Source organism: Oncorhynchus gorbuscha, linkage group LG21 (assembly GCF_021184085.1).
Source record: "Oncorhynchus gorbuscha isolate QuinsamMale2020 ecotype Even-year linkage group LG21, OgorEven_v1.0, whole genome shotgun sequence".
NCBI lineage: Eukaryota > Metazoa > Chordata > Actinopteri > Salmoniformes > Salmonidae > Oncorhynchus > Oncorhynchus gorbuscha.
The window spans coordinates 54,806,246-54,816,245 of NC_060193.1; the positions used below are offsets into that span (position 1 = coordinate 54,806,246).

Sequence of the window (10,000 nt, forward strand, 5' to 3'; positions counted from 1 at the left end):
CAGGACTAGGACTATACATCCTGTAAGTAGCCCATTACTCCACCTATACAACAACACAGGATTAGGACTATACATCCTGTAAGTAGCCCATTACTCCACCTATACAACAACACAGGACTAGGACTATACATCCTGTAAGTAGCCCATTACTCCACCTATACAACAACACAGGATTAGGACTATACATCCTGTAAGTAGCCCATTACTCCACCTATACAACAACACAGGATTAGGACTATACATCCTGTAAGTAGCCCATTACTCCACCTATACAACAACACAGGACTAGGACTATACATCCTGTAAGTAGCCCATTACTCCACCTATACAACAACACAGGACTAGGACTATACATCCTGTAAGTAGCCCATTACTCCACCTATACAACAACACAGGACTATACATCCTTTAAGTAGCCCATTACTCCACCTATACAACAACACAGGACTAGGACTATACATCCTGTAAGTAGCCCATTACTCCACCTATACAACAACACAGGACTATACATCCTTTAAGTAGCCCATTACTCCACCTATACAACAACACAGGACTATACATCCTTTAAGTAGCCCATTACTCCACCTATACAACAACACAGGACTAGGACTATACATCCTGTAAGTAGCCCATTACTCCACCTATACAACAACACAGGACTAGGACTATACATCCTTTATGTAGCCCATTACTCCACCTATACAACAACACAGGACTAGGACTATACATCCTGTAAGTAGCCCATTACTCCACCTATACAACAACACAGGACTAGGACAGACACTGGCAAGTCTAATTCAAGGATGTTCAGGGACGCTTTCAAGTGTCCTTTTCGAGGATGTCAACAATGTTAAACAATTGTATAATTTATATAATTGTACATGTAGGGCCTAATACAGAACTCCCGTCCACCCAAAAAAAGTGCAAAAGAAAAAGTATATACAAAAAAAAGTATATATAATTAGAATATTGATATTGCCGGAGTCACCCTCCAGTCGGGAGCTGCCGGAGTCACCCTCCAGTCGGGAGCTGCCGGAGTCACCCTCCAGTCCGGAGCTGCCGGAGTCTCCCTCCAGTCCGGAGCTGCCGGAGTCTCCCTCCAGTCCGGAGCTGCCGGAGTCTCCCTCCAGTCCGGAGCTGCCAGAGTCTCCCTTCAGTCCAGAGGCGCTACTCACTCCAGACTCGACCATCAGTCCAGTGGCGTCCTCCAGTCCGGGGTCGACGGTGAGGGTTCCTGCTCTACATGCCTATACCGAAGTGGGCCGAGCCAGAAGTGGAGCGGAGCCGGCTCCGCAGAATAATGCCCTCCCTGACCCTCCCCTATAGGTTCAGGTTTTGCGGCCAGAGTACGCACCTTAGGGGGGGGGGGTGTACTGTCACGCCCTGACCGTAGATTGCTATATGTTTCTATTGTTGTTTGGTCAGGGTGTGATTTGGGTGGGCATTCTTTGTCTGTAGGTCTAGGTTTTTGTATTTCTATGTTTCGGCCGTAGTATGGTTCTCAATCAGGGACAGCTGTCTATCGTTGTCTCTGATTGGGAATCATACGTAGGTAGCCTGTTTTTCCACTTTATTTGTGGGTAGTTGTATTTCTGTTTAGTGTTTGTTTCACCTTACAGGACTGTTTCGGGTTTTCTTTTTGTTATTTTTGTATTCAGTGTTCAGTTCCTTAAAATAAAGATGAACACGTATCCCGTTGCATTTTGGTCTGACGATTCCTCTTCTTCCGATGAAAGCCGTTACAGTAGCCATATTCTAGTACTTGAATTTCTGAGCTCCGAATTCATGTTCAAGTGGGCTACTTCAAGCCCCTTGTCGTTTAAAATGGCAGGTGGAACATGGAAAATAAAATGGATTTGTCATGTTATTTCATTACCAGATCATGTTGTGAATAAGCCCACTAGGCTATGTCATTTGTTGTCATTATATGCAGAATAATTAATAGGAAGAGTATTGGGTGTTGCGCAATAGTCTATCTTACACAATTGCGCACAGCTAGACTCAGGAATGAGACACCAAAATATTCTGGACCTACAGTACCAGTCAAAGGTTTGGACACCTACTCATTCAAGGGTTTTTCTTTATTTTTACTATATTCTACATTGTAGAATAATAGTGAAGACATCAAAACTATGAAATAACACATATGGAATCATGTAGCAACCCAAAAAGTGTTCTTTGAAGTAGTCAACCTTTGCCTTGATGACAGCTTTGCAAGCTCTTGGCCTTGTAGTGTATGATCCCCCTTATACTGTATCTTAATGTAATGACATGAAATAAATGTGTTATCAATGATTTACTAACAAGTTGTCCAGTATAAGAAATCCTCACTGGTACCCTAGTTTATAGAAAGACCCGTGTGTGTATGTGCTTCATTGTGTGTGTGTGCTTCATTGTGTGGGCGTGTGTGTGAAGGGTTTAGGTTGTGAGGATTTCTTCTCTAAAACAGAAACACAGCTTTTCTCCTCCAGTGGCCAAACCTTGCCCCCCACCGATCTAGAAATAGGCATCCTCTCAGGGGGAAACACACACATCAAGCGACGCCCATAGTGTAGCAGCTCTGTTCCACTCTTTCCGTTTTCAACCCTGAGAATGAAGACCAATAGTAAAATGGGAAGATCTACATACATAGTTGGCCGGTCAAAAAAATGCAACTCTAGCCTCATTGGGTTTCAAATAATCATATTTTTATTTTGTTAATTTACTACCATTTATGTTATTGACATTACGAGTTATTCACTGGTGGAGATGTAAAAGCAATCTGAATAAGGGCTGGATTCAATCCAATCGCGCATTACACGCAATGTTCCCACATTGCTCAATCGGAAATTACCTTTAAATGCCTGTCACGTCCTGACCATAGAAAGCTTTTATTTTCTATGGTAGAGTAGGTCAGGATGTGACTGGGGGGTTGTTCTAGTTTATATTTTCTATGTGGGGTTCTAGGTTTATTTTCTATGTTGGTGATTTGCATGATTTCCAATTAGAGGCAGCTGGTTATTGTTGTCTCTAATTGGAGATCATACATAAGTAGCATTTTTTCCACCTGTGGGTTATGGGATATTATTTATGTTTAGTTGCCTGTTAGCACTGCATTGTCGACACGGTTTAGTTATTCTTTATTATTTCGTTTTTTTCTAAGTTTCACTTTCTAATAAATAATGTGGAACTCTACTTACGCTGCTCCTTGGTCCGACATTCATTCCAACGAACGTGACAATGCCAAGCGTGTTTCAATGTGCGAACGGATTGAATCCCGGCCTAAGTATATTCTGTTACATACCCAATATTGGGGGTGAGTTAGAGAGAGTAGCCTAACAGGGATGATTGAGATAGTAACAGGACTGACTGACTATTGTAACTGGACTGATTGAGATAGTAACGACTGACTGAGCTCTCAATGTATTCCTCTCACATTAATAAATGTTGTACAGATGGGTCACTTAATACAAGATTCTTCACCTGGTCTTGAGGATTCTCAATACCACGCTGTCTCGCGAAAACAGTGATTTAGATTGTTTGAACTTCAGAGATGTAACAATTTGACGCTTTGGTTAAAGGCAAGTACGAAATCATACTAGTAGTAGTCATCGCTCCTGTTCAAGAGTCTACACATTTTGGTTGATGCGATAACTTCATCTCAATTTGTAAGTCGCTCTGGATAAGAGCGTCTGCTAAATGACTTAAATGTAAATGTAAATGTAATGATTGGATGGGTTACATTATTGATAGAGATATTGACAGCACTAATTGAGATAGTAACATGATTTATAGAGATATTGACAGCACTAATCGAGATAGTAACATGATTGATAGAGATATTGACAGCACTAATCGAGATAGTAACATGATTGATAGAGATATTGACAGCACTAATCGAGATAGTAACATGATTGATAGAGATATTGACAGCACTAATCAAGATAGTAACATGATTTATAGAGATATTGACAGCACTAATCGAGATAGTAACATGATTTATAGAGATATTGACAGCACTAATCGAGATAGTAACATGATTTATAGAGATATTGACAGCACTAATCGAGAAAGTAACATGATTGATAGAGATATTGACAGCACTAATCGCGATAGTAACATGATTTATAGAGATATTGACAGCACTAATCGAGATAGTAACATGATTTATAGAGATATTGACAGCACGAATCGAGATAGTAACAGCACTAATTTTAAATAATTATATAAAGCTAAAGAGACTTAAAGCCTATAAATAAATATTTTTCTTGTTAACAAAATAGAGTGTTGGGCAGAAGGGTAAGCTATGTTCTGAATAATTCACATTAAACACACACACACACACACACACACACACACACACACACACACACACACACACACACACACACACACACACACACACACACACACACACACACACACACACACACACACACACACACACACACACACACACACACACACACACACACACACACACACACACACACACAGGGTAAGCTCTTGTGTGAATTATTCAGGTCAGCCAAACTGTTGCTGCTGTTGGCTGTGCTGTGTAGCTGTTTCATATTTAATGGTCCTTTTGATGTGTATTAATTAACTACTGCTAGCTCTGCTGTTTCTCTTCCTTTAAAACACACACACACACAAAGACACACCTCCTTAGCCTGTGGGCCTAATGGCGAGATGAAAGAGAGGAAAGAGGAGGAGGACGGGGGAGGAAGAGAGACTAACTAACCCTCAACTAACTGATACAGGAGTAGCTAGGAGAGGTTGTGTCGTTAAGAAGCGATGTGTGTGTGTTCCTCTGGCGCTCTCATTTTAATCCTTGTATAGGGGTTGTGGTGGGAATCTGCACACCATGCTAAATCGATACACACCCTTTCACTTTAAAGAGAGTGTGTGCCTGTGTGGATCCACCTTAGTATGCAGCTCAGACTCAGACATAGCGGGGGAATATTTGGACTGGGGGGGGGGTTACATAAGACAGACACTTAAGTGGTTTTGACCTTGGTTACAACCCCCTCATACACACACACACAATCACACAGTCACACACACACAGTCTCACACACACAGTTACACACATAGTCACACACACACACACACACACACACACACACACACACACACACACACACACACACACACACACACACACACACACACACACACACACACACACACACACACACACACACACACACACACACACACACACACACACACACACACACACACACACACACACACACTGAACTTTATTTTAAGCACTGAGTGCATACATGAAGGCAGTGTGTGTTAATGTAGATTAAGAGCCTGAAAGAGGACACATTGAACTGAGGGAAACAGGGGAACCATATCCTTTATCCCCCCTTCTCTCTATTCTTGCCTTCCCCTCCTTTTCCTCTAGGTCTTATCATTCCCCTTCTCTTTCCATGACCCTCTCCACTTTTCCGCCATCTCCTTCTCTCCTCTATATCCTTCCCTTTCCTCCTTCTCTTCTCTACCCTCCTTCTTTTCCCTCCATATCCTTCTCTTTCCTCCATAACCTACTCTTTTTTCCATATCCTTCTCTTTCCTCCTTCTCTTCTCTTCCCTCCTCTTTCCTCCTTCTCTTCTCTTTCCTCCATATCCATCTCTTTCCTCCTTCTCTTCTCTTCCCTCCTCTTTCCTCCTTCTCTTCTCTTTCCTCCATATCCATCTCTTTCCTCCATATCCTTCTCTTTCCTCCTTCTCTTCCCTCCTCTTTCCTCCTTCTTTTCTCTTCCCTCCTCTTTCCTCCTTCTCTTCTCTTTCCTCCATATCCATCTCTTTCCTCCATATCCTTCTCTTTCCTCCTTCTCTTCTCTCCCCTCCTCTTTCCTCTTTCCTCCTTCTCTTCTCTTTCCTCCATATCCTTCTCTTTCCTCCATCTCCTTATCTTCCCTCCTTCTCTTTCCTCCATCTCCTTCTCTTTCCTCCTTCTCTTCTATTCTATTTTCTGCCCTCCTTCTCTTCTCTTTCCTCCTTCTCTTTTCTTCCCTCTTCTTTCCTCCTTCAATTCTCTTTCCTCCTTCTCTTCCCTACATCTCCTTCTCTTTCCTCCATCTTCTGTTTTCTTATCAGTTGTCCTTCCTCTTCTCTAAACAGTTCCTTTTCACCATCTCTCACTCCATCCCTCAGTAAAAAAAGATCAGACAGGCTGTTTGCTCTCTCTCTCCCTCTCACTCCCCCCCCTCTCTCTTTCTCTCTCTCTCTTTCTGGCAGGATGACAGCTCTCACTCGTCCCAGGGCAGGCCCTTATGTAAACAGCCCCATCGCACTCAGGCTGTGTGTGTGTATGTGTGTGTGTAAACCCTCTCATTACCATATCAAAGCCTGTGATCGCTCCTCTCCTCCCAGTGTTAGAGTGGCATATTAATAGTTGTGTAGGTTAAACTTCCAGATAAAGCAGGCTGATGAAGGTTAGCTCCCTCTGTTTGAAAGAGTTCACTTACTTGCATTTCCCTGCGGTGTGTGTGTGTGTGTGTGTGTGTGTGTGTGTGTGTGTGTGTGTGTGTGTGTGTGTGTGTGTGTGTGTGTGTGTGTGTGTGTGTGTGTGTGTGTGTGTGTGTGTGTGTGTGTGTGTGTGTGTGTGTGTGTGTGTGTGTGTGTGTGTGTGTGTGTGTCGATTGAAGAATATGATACAGGACTGGGCTTTGATTGGCTGACAGATTTGATTGGCTGACAGATTCATCTTTTGATTGGTCCTACCCCGAGGCTCTCAGATGACCTTCAGCAACTTTCTCAACTTTTTTTCTCATCCAGCACTTCTCTCCTCTCATATCCCTCTGCACTCTCCTCTCACATCCCTCTACACTCTCCTCTCATATCCCTCTACACTCTCCTCTCATATCCCTCTACACTCTCCTCTCATATCCCTCTACACTCTCCTCTCATATCCCTCTACACTCTCCTCTCACATCCCTCTACACTCTCCTCTCATATCCCTCTACACTCTCCTCTCATATCCCTCTACACTCTCCTCTCATATCCCTCTACACTCTCCTCTCATATCCCTCTACACTCTCCTCTCATATCCCTCTACACTCTCCTCTCATATCCCTCTACACTCTCATCCCTCTACACTCTCCTCTCATATCCCTCTACACTCTCCTCTCATATCCCTCTACACTCTCCTCTCATATCCCTCTACACTCTCCTCTCATATCCCTCTACACTCTCCTCTCATATCCCTCTACATTCTCCTCTCATATCCCTCTACACTCTCCTCTCATATCCCTCTACACTCTCCTCTCATATCCCTCTACACTCTTCTCTCATATCCCTCTACACTCTCCTCTCACATCCCTCTACACTCTCCTCTCATATCCCTCTACACTCTCCTCTCATATCCCTCTACACTCTCCTCTCATATCCCTCTACACTCTCCTCTCATATCCCTCTACACTCTCCTCTCATATCCCTCTACATTCTCCTCTCATATCCCTCTACACTCTCCTCTCATATCCCTCTACACTCTCCTCTCTTATCCCTCTACACTCTCCTCTCATATCCCTCTACATTCTCCTCTCATATCCCTCTACACTCTCCTCTCACATCCCTCTACACTCTCCTCTCATATCCCTCTACACTCTCCTCTCACATCCCTCTACACTCTCCTCTCACATCCCTCTACACTCTCCTCTCATATCCCTCTACACTCTCCTCTCACATCCCTCTACACTCTCCTCTCACATCCCTCTACACTCTCCTCTCATATCCCTCTATCCCTCTACACTCTCCTCTCATATCCCTCTACACTCTCCTCTCATATCCCTCTACACTCTCCTCTCATATCCCTCTACACTCTCCTCTCATATCCCTCTACACTCTCCTCTCATATCCCTCTACACTCTCCTCTTTTATCCCTCTACACTCTCCTCTCATATCCCTCTACACTCTCCTCTCATATCCCTCTACACTCTCCTCTTTTATCCCTCTACACTCTCCTCTCATATCCCTCTACACTCTCTTCTTTTATCCCTCTACATTCTCCTCTCACATCCCTCTACACTCTCCTCCTTTATCCCTCTCTCCTCTCGGGACTAGTTTTGTACGGTACTACCCCTCCCGGGTATGAGAGGGTTGGGGAAGCTTATTGAAATAAATTGACTTAAAGTATGTAACTGCTCCAGTGATTCTGATGAAATTGAATAATTGAATCTCACAGTAGATGCTTCACATTTGTCTGATTGACTGACGACTAACTAACTGATTAACCAACTGACATCAACATGAGTTTTCCCCTCATTCCTGCCCCACCCATCTCTCTCTCTCTCTCCCTTCATCCCTCTCTCCACCCACCCATCCTCATGTGTGTCTACTGTGGTAGCCTGACTTAATCACTCAAAGCTGGAAAACACTTAGAGGCTCTTCACTAAATCCATATCGAACACACACACACATCCATATCAAAATGAGGTTATATTTGCGGGCAGTTTGCCACATCTTTGATCAATAATATCATTTCTGTTTTATTAATACCTCCAAACACTGACATGCCCCGTAAGCACTTTACCAGAAAACAAGCAACCATAACCCCCTTCTGCCCCCAACCCTTTACCAGACAACCACCAACACAAACCTTTACCAGACAACCACCAACCCAACCCTTTACCAGACAACCACCAACACAACCCTTTACCAGACAACCACCACCCCAACCCTTTACCAGACAACCACCACCACAACCCTTTACCAGACAACCACCACCCCAACCCTTTACCAACCCTTTACCAGACAACCACCACCCCAACCCTTTACCAGACAACCCCAACTTTACCAGACAACCCCCACCACCCCAAACCCTTTACCAGACAACCACCACCCCAACCCTTTACCAGACAACCACAACCCCTTTACCAGACAACCACCAACCCAACCCTTTACCAGACAACCACCACCCAACCCTTTACCAGACAACCACCACCCCAACCCTTTACCAGACAACCACCAACCAAACCCTTTACCAGACAATCACCACCCCAACCCTTTACCAGACAATCACCACCCCAACCCTTTACCAGACAACCACCAACCCAACCCTTTACCAGACAACCCCAAACCAACCCTTTACCAGACAACCCCAACCCAGCCCTTTACCAGACAACCACCCCAACCCTTTACCACCCTTTACCAGACAACCCCAACCCAGCCCTTTACCAGACAACCACCACCCCAACCCTTTACCAGACAACCCCAACCCAGCCCTTTACCAGACAACCCCAACCCAGCCCTTTACCAGACAACCCCAACCCAACCCTTTACCAGACAACCACCACCCCAACCTTTACCAGACAACCCCCAACCCAGCCCTTTACCAGACAACCCCAACCCAGCCCTTTACCAGACAACAACAGACCCAAAGCCCTTTACCAGACAACCCCAACCCAGCCCTTTACCAGACAACCCCAACCCTTTACCAGACAACCCCAACCCTTTACCAGACAACCCCAACCCAGCCCTTTACCAGACAACCACCACCCCAACCCTTTACCAGACAACCCCAACCCAGCCCTTTACCAGACAACCCCAACCCAGCCCTTTTCAGACAACCCCAACCCAGCCCTTTACCAGACAACCCCAACCCAGCCCTTTACCAGACAACCCCAACCTAACCCTTTACCAGACAACCCCAACCCTTTACCAGACAACCCCAACCCAGCCCTTTACCAGACAACCCCAAACAACCCAGCCCTTTACCAGACAACCCCAACCCAGCCCTTTACCAGACAACCCCAACCCTTTACCAGACAACCCCACCCAGCCCTTTACCAGACAACCCCAACCCAGACAACCCCCAACCCTTTACCAGACAACCCCAACCCAGCCCTTTACCAGACAACCCCAACCCAGACAACCCCAACCCCCTTTACCAGACAACCCCAACCCAACCCTTTACCAGACAACCCCAACCCAGCCCTTTACCAGACAACCCCAACCCAACCCTTTACCAGACAACCCCAACCCAGCCCTTTACCAGACAACCCCAACC

General features: G+C 45.0%; 1 protein-coding gene across 1 annotated transcript in view; it reads right to left on the bottom strand.

Annotated features, from left to right (window-relative positions):
• Positions 1-10,000, bottom strand: part of LOC124008477 (ephrin-A2-like) — a 24,506-nt gene that overhangs the window by 3,803 nt on the left and 10,703 nt on the right. The gene's annotated exons all lie outside the window — the stretch shown is intronic.